Source organism: Leptodactylus fuscus, chromosome 3, assembly GCF_031893055.1.
Source record: "Leptodactylus fuscus isolate aLepFus1 chromosome 3, aLepFus1.hap2, whole genome shotgun sequence".
Lineage (NCBI taxonomy): Eukaryota > Metazoa > Chordata > Amphibia > Anura > Leptodactylidae > Leptodactylus > Leptodactylus fuscus.
The window spans coordinates 232,854,031-232,865,880 of record NC_134267.1 but is presented as its reverse complement, the minus strand read 5'-3'; positions in this window follow the sequence as shown (position 1 = coordinate 232,865,880).

Genomic DNA, 11,850 nt, shown 5'->3' with positions numbered 1-11,850 from the left:
GCCAGTGAGCAGCGCTGTATATACAGATATCTCCTCTGTATTCTGCTGCTTCACTAATAACACAGAGAACATCAGTGACCACCTGACCAGGACCTGCTCTGTATCTACTGCACTGCCATAGCTGAAGGACCTGTGATGATGTCACCGTCATGTGATCATAAGTGAGGGGGCGGGGCTCAGCACTGAAGAGGATAATTGGTGCCTGAAGGACCTGTGATGATGTCACAACCATGTGATCATCAATGAGGGGGCGGAGCTCAGTGGTGAAGAGTATAAAAGCATCGTCACGCTGTGATTTTTCTAGTGGCGTGTCTGATTGATGAAGCGACAGCTGCGGGTTGGAGGGACGTATTGCCTTATGTGACATGTCGTGGGCCGCAGCTGTCACTCAATAGTTAAAATCGATAATAGGGGCTACAAAAAGTCACACATAGGAGCAACATGGTGGCTTAGTGGCAGGCACTGGAGTCCCGGATTCAAATCCTGCCAAGGACAAAATATCTGCAAGGAGTTTGTATGTTCTCCCCGTGTTTGCGTGTCTTACATCCTCCCTGAGGTAAAGATTGTGCCTGTCGTTACCTTCCTCCCCAAAGCTGAAGTTTGGGGCCTTTTATAGATCATGTGGCTAGTGAAAACATCACCGATTAGGGCCCACTGAAGATTAGACATCTTGTACTATACCTCAATGTACCCCATGGCAAACTGCGCCCACTCCATACCGTACTATTACCTTATAATGGGATGGCGGGCGGAATTTACCATATATTTCAATATTAGGACATTCCTTTTTGTCTCAGGAGACTCCTCTAAATTCTTTTCTCATAGTATTACAAGCCACAGAACTTCTAGAACAAGGGTCAGCAATCTCCAGCACCTGTCTGGGGTCAGCACTTCAGGCATATTAATTCGGCACAGGGCTCGCTCTTATGTTTAACCCCTTCCCACCGATGGCACTTTTTGACTTCCTGACCAAGCTCGATTTTTCAAAACGGACATGTGTCACTTTATGTGGCAATAACTTTGGAACGCTTTAACTTACCAAAGTGATTTTGATTTGAGAATTTTTTTACCGTGCAGTGTACAGCATAAGTAACATGTTACCTTTATTTTGTGGGTCGGTACGGTTCCGGCGATACCTCATTTATGTGATTTTTTAATGCGTTGTTATTTGTGCAGAATAAAATTCAATTTAGGGGAAAAAAATCAATTATTTTTGCATCGCCATCTTCTGAAAGGCATAACATTTTTATTTTTCAGTAAACAGAGCTGGTTGAGGGCTTATTTTTTGTGGGATGACCTCTGCTTTTTATTGGTACCATTTTAGTTTTCATCTGACCATTTGATTACTTTTTATTGAACATTTTGTAAGGCAAAGGTGGTGAATAATCATTATTTTGTGCAGTTTTGTATTTTTTTTTATGATGTTCGCCGTTGGGGTTAAATAATATTTTAATTTTATTGTTCAGGTTATTACAGACGCGGTGATACCAAATATGTAATTTTTTTTCTATTTTTCTTTATTTTACATAAAGAAACATTTTATATGGGAAAATGGGATTTCTGCTGCTCACACAACATGCTCAACATATGGTAAGTCGAGTTCCAGCGTGTGGGGATGTCGCACAACAGCCGGTGTTCAGGCAGATGTAGGCGTCGTTTGAGGCTAGCAGCAGCTACTGTAAACTTACGAAAGTGGGCGCAAAAGCACCACACTTTCACCAGTAGCTCGTGAACATTGGGGTAAGTTGAAAACGTGGGCCAGGCCTGGAACGTGTTGGAGGATGGCAAGCTCCAGAGCTGCTACCAGGTTCCGGCCGTTATCACACACGACCATGCCTGGGCCCAGGTGCAGCGGCGCAAACCACATTGCCGTCTCATCGAGGATGGCATCCCTCACCTCGGAGGCAGTGTCCTGTCTGTCACCCAAGCTGATGAGCTTCAGCACGGCCTGCTGATGTCTTCCCACGCCAGTGCTGCAGCGTTTCTAGCTTGAAGCTGGGGTCGATGTAACAGCAGAGGAGGAGAGTGGTGGTTCAGAGCCCCTGCCAGGAATCTTGGGCGGGGAGAGGAGGTAGGCTGCCCCAGTTTGCGACCCGGTCCCATCCTCCACTACATTCACCCAGTGTGCCATCAGTGAGATGTAGCATCCCTTTTCCACATGCACTTGTCCACGTGTCGGTGGTCAAGTGGACCTTAGTGCAAAGCGCGGAACTAAGGGACCGCCTGATGTTATGGGACACATGCTGGTGCAAGGCGGGGACGGCATAGCGAGGTGCCGCAGCTGCCATCATGTCACAGAAGGCCTGAGTCTCCACAAGCCTGAACAGCAACATTTCTAGGGCCAGCAGGTTGGAGATGTACCCGTTTAAGGCTTGGGCATGTAGGTGGGTTGCGCTATACTTTTGCCTGCGCTCAAACGCCTGGGAGATGGTGGTTTGCTGGGAAGAGGCGCATGATGGCGCAGGCGAAGGAGCAGAGGCAGGAAAAGGGGAGGATGAGGGTGAATTCCCCAAAGTGGCAGAGGCAGATGTGGAAGTGTCCTAGCTGGTGGTCTGGATTGCAGCGCCAGCACTGGTAACAGTGGGAGAGGCAGTGGTGGCAACCCCGGACGACGACTGTCCTGCGTTTGCTCTCTCCCACTGATCCCAGTGCTTGCCTTCACATGTCAGAGGTCGTAAGGTTGCTCTTCTCAGAGCCCCTACTCAATTTAGAGTTGCAAAGTGTGCAAACTGCACTAAATTTGTCCTCCGCGCATACATTGAAAAATCTCCACACCATCGAGGAACATGGCCTCGATGGGGGAGTTTTTCTGGAATGGCTAGGACAGGGAACATCTTGGGCCTTGCTGGCTCTGGCCTGGCTTCTGTGAAGCAGCTGTCCTCTGCCTCTGAACATGCCTCTGCGTCTAGCCACCTTTTTTGGTGCTGCGCTTTCCTCCAGATCTATACTGCTTTCCCTGCTAGACATCACCCCTGTCCAGGTCGGGTCAGTCGCCTCGTCGTCCACCACTTCCTCTTCCTGCTCCTCCTCCTGCACACCGCACATGACAACAGCCTGCTCTGATGGCAACTGTGTCTCGTTATCATCACTGAGGACAGGTTGTGTGTCCACAACCACAAAATTGTCAGGAGATGGCAGATGCTGCAGTGTTTTGGCATCAGGACACACAAAGTCGTCTGGTAGCTCCTGGGATTCGGGAAGTTGTTGGACAGAGTAGGAGACACTCTTGGGTTTGTATAAAAAAAAAAAAACGCAGCAAAATCTGCAACAGAAAAAGCTGCGTTTCCGCAACGTGGAGCCTCAGCCAAAAGCGAACCTTTCATGTCCTCAGACATGGGTGGTATTATGTACCACTAGAAAGATGACTGAATTGCACTGCTCCTATTAACCACTTCCTGACATCCCCCTTCAGTATTCTGTCCCGGGGGGGGGGTCGTCTTTTGATCCACCGCCGCCTCAAGCAGCAGAGAGGCTGGGTTCACCACTGTGTGCAGCAGATAGGGATTTCCGTGACACACTGTTTTATCAGTTGTCGAATGCTGCAGACCATGCCCTCCAACTTAATTCAATGGGAGTCTGATCTTGTATTGACCCTTACCTTTTCAATTAACACACAACTCCTCAGTCAGCTCACGGTTTCAGGAGGCAAAATATAAGCTGGGTACCAATGCATTTAGATGTGATGTTCTCAGAGGCTGATGCTAGGTTCACACCTGCTTTCAGTTCATTAGATCTGCTTGGGGACCCGACAAAATGGAAACCTAATTTGCTGAAAAAAGTGGTTATGTATCCAAAAAAAGAAAAATACATGGTCTGCACATCCCAGTCTTATACATTGATCTAGTGCTTCTCAGCAAATTCTACAATACTGAACATGAGGTTCTTAGTCTACATATTGATCAAGGTGTATAAGACCACTAGCCATTTCACGGCGACCTCTTTATAGTGGGTCCCTACTCTGCCGGGTGTGGCATGGCACAGCAACCACCACAACTGCAACACGGCGCCCACAGGGGGAGCGACCCAGTGGTCCAGCAACACACCTACCACCAGACCAAGCCCTCAGGCTCTGGATCGCACCGCTCTATAGGCACAGCACCACAGGAGCAGCAGACACCACTTTAAAAAATTGGTTACTTGAGGACTATATATTTAGTCCTGCTGCTCCTAGGTCTTGTATTATCAGAAGTTCTCACCCCATGTGATGTGGTCATGTGCGGCCACCAAAACAAGACCCGGGAGCAGCAGGACTGGACCACGGTTGGATACACCAGGGACATATGAGTATGGGATTTTGTTTTTTCCCCTTGCCCAGTCCTCCTGGAAACCCCTTTAAAGGGATTCTACCATTAAAATACGTTTTTTTCTAGTTAACACTTTGGAATAGCCTTAAGAAAGGCTATTCGTCTCCTTCCTTTATCAGTCGCCTCCGGCTCGCTGTTCGGTAGAAATACCGGTTTTTACTGGTATGCAAATGAGTTCTCTCGCTATGCAGAGCAGGAGCGTACTGCGCATGCACGCTTAAGCGGCATTCAAAAAATGGCCGCCGGCCTGTGCACTCGGCTCTTGCCTGCATCCCGATGGCAGAGCCGACTCCACAGGCGCCAGAGTGTGACCGCAGGCAGAAGAGGTGATTCCTGTTGAAGATGAAGGCGTCGCTGGAGAGAGTTCTCTGGCAGCATTGGGGACGCCCTCAGTGCTGTTTGAGCGCTGGGGCCCGCCCCCCCGACATAACTCATTTGCATACCAGTAAAATCCAGTATTTCTACCAAAGGGCGGGCCGGAGGCAACTGATAAAGGTAGGAGAGGAATAGCCTTTCTTAAGGCTATTCCGACGTGTTAACTACAAAAAAACATATTTTACTGGTAGAATCCCTTTAATGATACGGGAAGCCCCCTTAAGATAACATATTTATCATAATAGTGACAAAGACAAAGGATTATCTGCAAGGTGATACTGCAACAGGATTGCTTCTTTTAAATTTTTTTTTTGGCCGTTTTCAGTCCATGAGGTGCAGATGGGATGTTGGACGTATTTTGAAGACCAAACCCTGGACTCCCAGCATCATCGTCATCTATGCTTAACACTGGCTCTACAGTTTTCAATACAGAGGCAGGGGAGCAAGGACTCCTAGCATTATAGATGACAGGGAGCCCAGACCCTGCTCAGGACTTGGTCCAGAAAATAAGTCAGTCATTCAAATCTGCCCATGCGAAGCAGACCTTACCGTGAACCAGATGGCTCACAAAGGTCTCTGTCTCCAGTGGGCCCTCAGTGCAGGACTCTATGTTCTTTGCAATGCACACCCAATATTTATATCCTTCCTGATACCTCTTCTCCCACAATCCCTTGCTCAGCCAATCCATCCTCCCCTCTGCAACTCCTCTTGGTTGCAAGGACAGAGAAGCACTTAGTGCTGGGAAATGTAATCCAGTGCACATGAGGAGAAGAAGTGCTATTGCCTGCTGTTGCAAATCTTTGCAAGGCATGAACTGCAGCATCCACTGTACACAATGTTCCCCTTACTGGGGTTACAATTTTTTTTAGGTTGACAGAGTAGCTTTATTTACAATAAGTTGTCAATAGGTGCACATATGGTGTAATGTGACGTAGCACAGGCTGGAATAATACCGTATATACTTGAATATAAGCCGAGACCCCTAATTTTACCACAAAAAACTGGGAAAACTTATTGACTCGAGTATAAGCCGAGGGGGGGGGGGAATATCCACCATTGCAGATAAAAAGTCTGGCCATGTGCATTGCAGCTTAGTAACTCCATGGGGATCATAGTAATAGCAGGTAACCCCATCATGTTCCTCACATTAACCCCCTATGTGCCTCACATAACAGTTACTGATATGTAGGACATATGGAGATAATAATTAGGTATCTTCATAATTAAGGTCCTTCATTAGTACCCTCATGTGTCTCACATATTAGTAACCCTTATATGGGGCACACAGGGGTTAATATGAGGGACATGATGGGGTTAACTGTTATTACTGTGAGGCACATGGAGTTACTGAAACTAAATTAATAACCCCAAATGCCTGACATTACTAGGCAGAGTAACTAAAAGAAGGTCCCTGTTTGTGTCACGTTACTGGAGCTTCCTCTCCTCCATACAACAGCCATCTTCCATAAGACACAATGAATCCCGGCCGCTCATCTGCAGGGTAGATGCTAAATCCTAGTGTGCTAAAGGACCACTGATGATTTCATGACCGTGTGATCGGACTCTGGTGTGGGCGGAGCTACTAGGATTTAGACTCAACCTTATCTGCAGATGTTACATACCAGTGGCTACAGGACCTTTGATGACATCACAGTCACGTGACCTCATGACAAGCCAATCACAGAGCAGTAGCACTAAAGGACCTCCCCCTTCCAGGTCCTTCCAGTTTTCTGTGCTCTGTGGATCTTGACTCGTGTATAAGCCGAGGAGAGCTTTTCAGCATGAAAAATGTGCTGAAAAAGTTGGCTTATACTCGAGTATATATGGTAAATGTTCCATGCATACTAAGCAGTATAGAAGCACAGTATACAGTATAAGCACAGATCCTACCCTATACATTACACCCTGCACCAGGTCAACATTCTACTATAGCTGCACATATCTATCTATAAGCAACAGGGAAGTGATAAGGGAGAGGGAGGGGAGTCACAGGCCCAAAGCTTTGTTGAAAAGACAGATACTCTAAAAGGAGGGGGGTAAAGAGGGGCACCAATCCTCTTCTTCATAGACATCCAGATGGAATAGTCTCTGAGCAGTCCGACATAAGTATTTCCATACAAGCCACAAAGTGTCCATAACACAGTCCATACAGCGCCAGGATACCTGGATAGCCCCAGTCCATTCGAGGTCCATAGAAAGGGTATTCCAAGCTACTCCACAGTGCAGAGTCTATAGGTTCGGGGCATCCAACAGGGATTCCCAGAATGGACTCAAAAGTGTTTTCTCAGCAAATGGGATCCTTGACCGCAACCTGGTGTTGTATAGTCCATGGGCAAGTTCTCGGGGTCAGAATATTTTTTACTACTTTAAAGTCCCACAATTAAAAAGTGCCCCAGATTTAGTGCAAAAGGTCCGAATGTTTGTCTTGAGTGCTCCTATGTCTCCTTGTGCAGACCGCCAACTGATAGGGAGTCACATCAGTCAAGAAGAGAACCCTGGACTCCTGTCTATCTAGTGCCACCTACTGGGGGTAGTGTGTGTGTTCAACAATTGAGTATGTTAGTCTTTGCTTTTTCTTTTATTAGTCTGCAAAACCTAATAAAGGGTCAGACATTAAAGGGGTTGTCTGAGGAGTTTAATTTAATTTAAACATACTTCCTCCTGGATTTTTTTTTAAGCTGGGTCTGGGGGTTCCACACAGGTTCCAATCCCAGGCCTTGGGTCTCTCTGACTCCTCCCTCCTCTTCTGTTTTCACTGTCGGAGATGACCGGATGGCTGCCAGCCCTTGTATGACAGATAACAACCTGGAGGGGAGAGGAGTCGGAGTGGGTATTAGTGTAGCATGTTTCCACATGAGATGCGTCTCCACATTCTCCACATTGCGAAAGCGCACGAAAATGATTAGACGCATCTCCACATAATGTGTACCGTAGTGCAGTATGTCTCCACATTCTCCACATCTTCCAGAAGAACCAGTGAAATCTGCCTAGTGATGACTTTTGACCCTGAACTACACATCAGCTGAGGTAAGTAAAAAAAAGGCGGGAAATTAGAATTACAATGCACAGCTTACACTATCTTTACTTCCCTGAGTGAACCTGAGGAGAAAAAGTATATTTTATTAATTTACCACACATTTTGGGGTACATTCTCATTTGCTACATGGTAATTTTGTGCCACCAACACGTCAGAATTATGGAAATAAATTTGCTGGGCCTTGGATCTTTGGCATTGCTTGGAAGCGACCGGATGGAGTTCAAGAATTGAGGATGTTTCACGTCCTACGCCGAAATGAGCCGACGCTTCGGACCATTATTCAGCGTCACATCGCTCCTGGATCGGAAATTTGGTCGGACAAGTGGGCAGCTTATGCAAATATTCCAAATTGGCCTGGTTTTCAGTACACTCATTGTACTGTAAATCATCAACAAAATTTTGTAAACCCTTTGACCGGCGTCAACACCCAGAGAATCGAGGCAAATTGGGGTCATGTCAAAACGGAAATTCTGCGGAAGATGCGTGGTACTTTGCCGAATTTGTTGCCAGGACATTTGGCTGAATACTGGTGGAGACTGCAGCATCGAGAGACTCTGTTTCGCAACATCATTGCTGAAATTGCTCGTCAGTTTCCTTTACTATGAGTTTTTTTGAGCAAAATTATCCGATATTTTTTATGTAAAACGTGTTTTTCGAATGTGGAGACATGCTACACTAGAGCAAAAACGTGTGGAGACATGCTACACTAATACCGTCGGAGAGACCCGAGGGTTAGCTACTGGTTCCAATCACATGACACAGGCTCAGAACAAGCCCAGTAGCTTACAGGGTAGCTATCTCCAATACATGGCACTAGGTAGACTGCTTTCTTCTTCCTAGGAGATTATACTGATGTACAACAAGTAGACGGTAAAGATGCTTATACACAAAAGAACAAATTGTATTAACAAATTTTGCCTCCTTTATGTGAAGTCCTACAATTTTCTCAATCTTCACTAGGGCCCCATGTAGCAAAACGCAGCAAAAAAAAGAAACGCATTGAGTTTTTTTCACAGCATTTTTCATTGCGTATTTGCTGAGGTTTCCTATGCGGACTTTATACCTATAAGGAAAACGCTAACATTTCTACAGGCATAATCGACATGCTGTGATTTTCAAAAACATGGAATTAGCCAGAATTTTATTTACTTTGCAGGTACTGTAAAACATGTTTTTTGCTGAGGAATTTCCATAGCGGCAAAAACGTTGCATTTTCGCAACATGGGGCTTCAGCCTTACCCTTGCTTCTCTATTGAGAGCTGTTCCTTGCTCTTCATTGTGTGAAGAAGCAGAAATCCTCACTGGCTGTAAATATGGGTGTAATATGGAGAAGCTGAGACACTTAGGGTGCTTCTGGCCAGCCTAGAAATAAAGCCACGGGGACACACCGTGTGCAGCCCATGTTTGAGCAGCCCATTTCATTAAATGAATAGGGGCCGCAAAATAGAACAGGACCTGTTCTATATTTTATGGCCCAGATTGTCGGCCCACACACGTGACCATGTAATTCACAGTCATATATACGGGCCCATAGAAATGAGTGGGTCAGTGTGCTATCCAGGAAAAACACGGATAGCACACTGATCTCAACCACGGTCGTCTGCAAGAGGCCTTAGGCCTCATGTACATGACTGAACATGCAAGCCAAGGCTGTCCCAATGCATGGTCCAATGCTCCTTTCCTTTCCGATATTATAGAACAGGTCCTATCCTTTTCTGTGGCATCAAAACTGAACCCCCAACTGAGGTCAATGAGGGGCGGACGGCACTTGGATGTGCATTCTGCTAGAAAAATGTTCCGCACCCCTCGACCTGCACAGTGTGCATGTACTCTTATACCTGAGGCAATATAAAATGTGTTTGGTGGCTTTCCTCCGGGTACTCCAGTTTCTTTCCACACTCCAAACACATACTAATAGGGAATGTAGATTGTGAGCCCTGTATGGGACAGTACTTGACAATATCTGTAAAGCGCTGCGGAATATGATGGCGCTATATAAAAGGAAAATGTTTGTTTTGGTACCGTGTTAGCCAGTGGTTATGAAATATGAAAAACAAAAAAAACTTTGCAAGTCTTCAGTAGGTGATACCTTTTTTAATAGCTAACTCTGAAGAAGAAGCTCAGAGGAAGCTTCGAAACGTTATATCCTGTCATCATTATGAGTTAGCCATTAAAAAAGGTATCACCTACTGAAGACTTGCAAAGTTTTTTTTGTTTTTCATATTTCAGGCGCTATATAAGTAAGCTAAATAAATAAATCAAACATAGAACCATGTTCTGGTGTCATATAAAAGAGGAGTTTCTGATGGCAGTATTATCTCAGTCAATGATAAGGTCAAAGTCGCGTTTATGACTAACTGACCAATAATCCCGGGTAACTGTCGTCGCCCTAAATAATTAGGCTGAGTGCCAGGCGGTAAAGAAGTTACACCACTCTATATCAGATCCAGGCTAATTCCACCTATACAGTCCTATGAAAAAGTTTGGGCACCCCTATTAATCTTAATCATTTTTAGTTCTAAATATTTTGGTGTTTGCAGCAGCCATTTCAGTTTGATATATCTAATAACTGATGGACACAGTAATATTTCAGGATTGAAATGAGGTTTATTGTACTAACAGAAAATGTGCAATATGCATTAAACCAAAATTTGACCGGTGCAAAAGTATGGGCACCTCAACAGAAAAGTGACATTAATATTTAGTAGATCCTCCTTTTGCAAAGATAACAGCCTCTAGTCGCTTCCTGTAGCTTTTAATCAGTTCCTGGATCCTGGATAAAGGTATTTTGGACAAACAATTCAAGTTCAGTTAAGTTAGATGGTCGCCGAGCATGGACAGCCCGCTTCAAATCATCCCACAGATGTTCAATGATATTCAGGTCTGGGGACTGGGATGGCCATTCCAGAACATTGTAATTGTTCCTCTGCATGAATGCCTGAGGATTTGGAGCGGTGTTTTGGATCATTGTCTTGCTGAAATATCCATCCCCGGCGTAACTTCAACTTCGTCACTGATTCTTGAACATTATTCTCAAGAATCTGCTGATACTGAGTGGAATCCATGCGACTCTCAACTTTAACAAGATTCCCGATGCCGGCATTGGCCACACAGCCCCAAAGCATGATGGAACCTCCACCAAATTTTACAGTGGGTAGCATGTGTTTTTCTTGGAATGCTGTTTCTTTTTGGACGCCATGCATAACGCCTTTTTTTTATAACCAAACAACTCAATTTTTGTTTCCAAAATGAAGCTGCCTTGTCCATATGTGCTTTTTCATACCTCAGGCAACTCTATTTGTGGCGTACGTGCAGAAACGGCTTCTTTCTCATCACTCTCCCATACAGCTTCTATTTGTGCAAAGTGCGCTGTATAGTTGACCGATGCACAGTGACACCATCTGCAGCAAGATGATGCTGCAGCTCTTTGGAGGTGGTCTGTGGATTGTCCTTGACTGTTCTCACCATTCTTCTTCTCTGCCTTTCTGATATTTTTCTTGGCCTTCCACTTCTGGGCTTAACAAGAACTGTCCCTGTGGTCTTCCATTTCCTTACTATGTTCCTCACAGTGGAAACTGACAGGTTAAATCTCTGAGACAACTTTTTGTATCCTTCCCCTGAACAACTATGTTGAACAATCTTTGTTTTCAGATCATTTGAGAGTTGTTTTGAGTAGCCCATGATGCCACTCTTCAGAGGAGATTCAAATAGGAGATCAACTTGCAATTGGCCACCTTAAATACCTTTTCTTATGATTGGATACATCTGGCTATGAAGTTCAAAGCTCACTGAGGTTACAAAACCAATTTTGTGCTTCAGTAAGTCAGTAAAAAGTAGTTAGGGGAATTCAAATCAATAAAATGATAAGGGTGCCCATACTTTTGCACCGGTCAAATTTTGGTTTAATGCATATTGCACATTTTCTGTTAGTACAATAAACCTCATTTCAATCCTGAAATATTACTGTGTCCATCAGTTATTAGATATATCAAACTGAAATGGCTGTTGCAAACACCAAAATATTTAGAACAAAAAATGATTAAGATTAATAGGGGTGCCCAAACTTTTTCATAGGACTGTATAACACTCTTATTATCTGAATTATATAAAAATATTACTATTAATTCCCACATT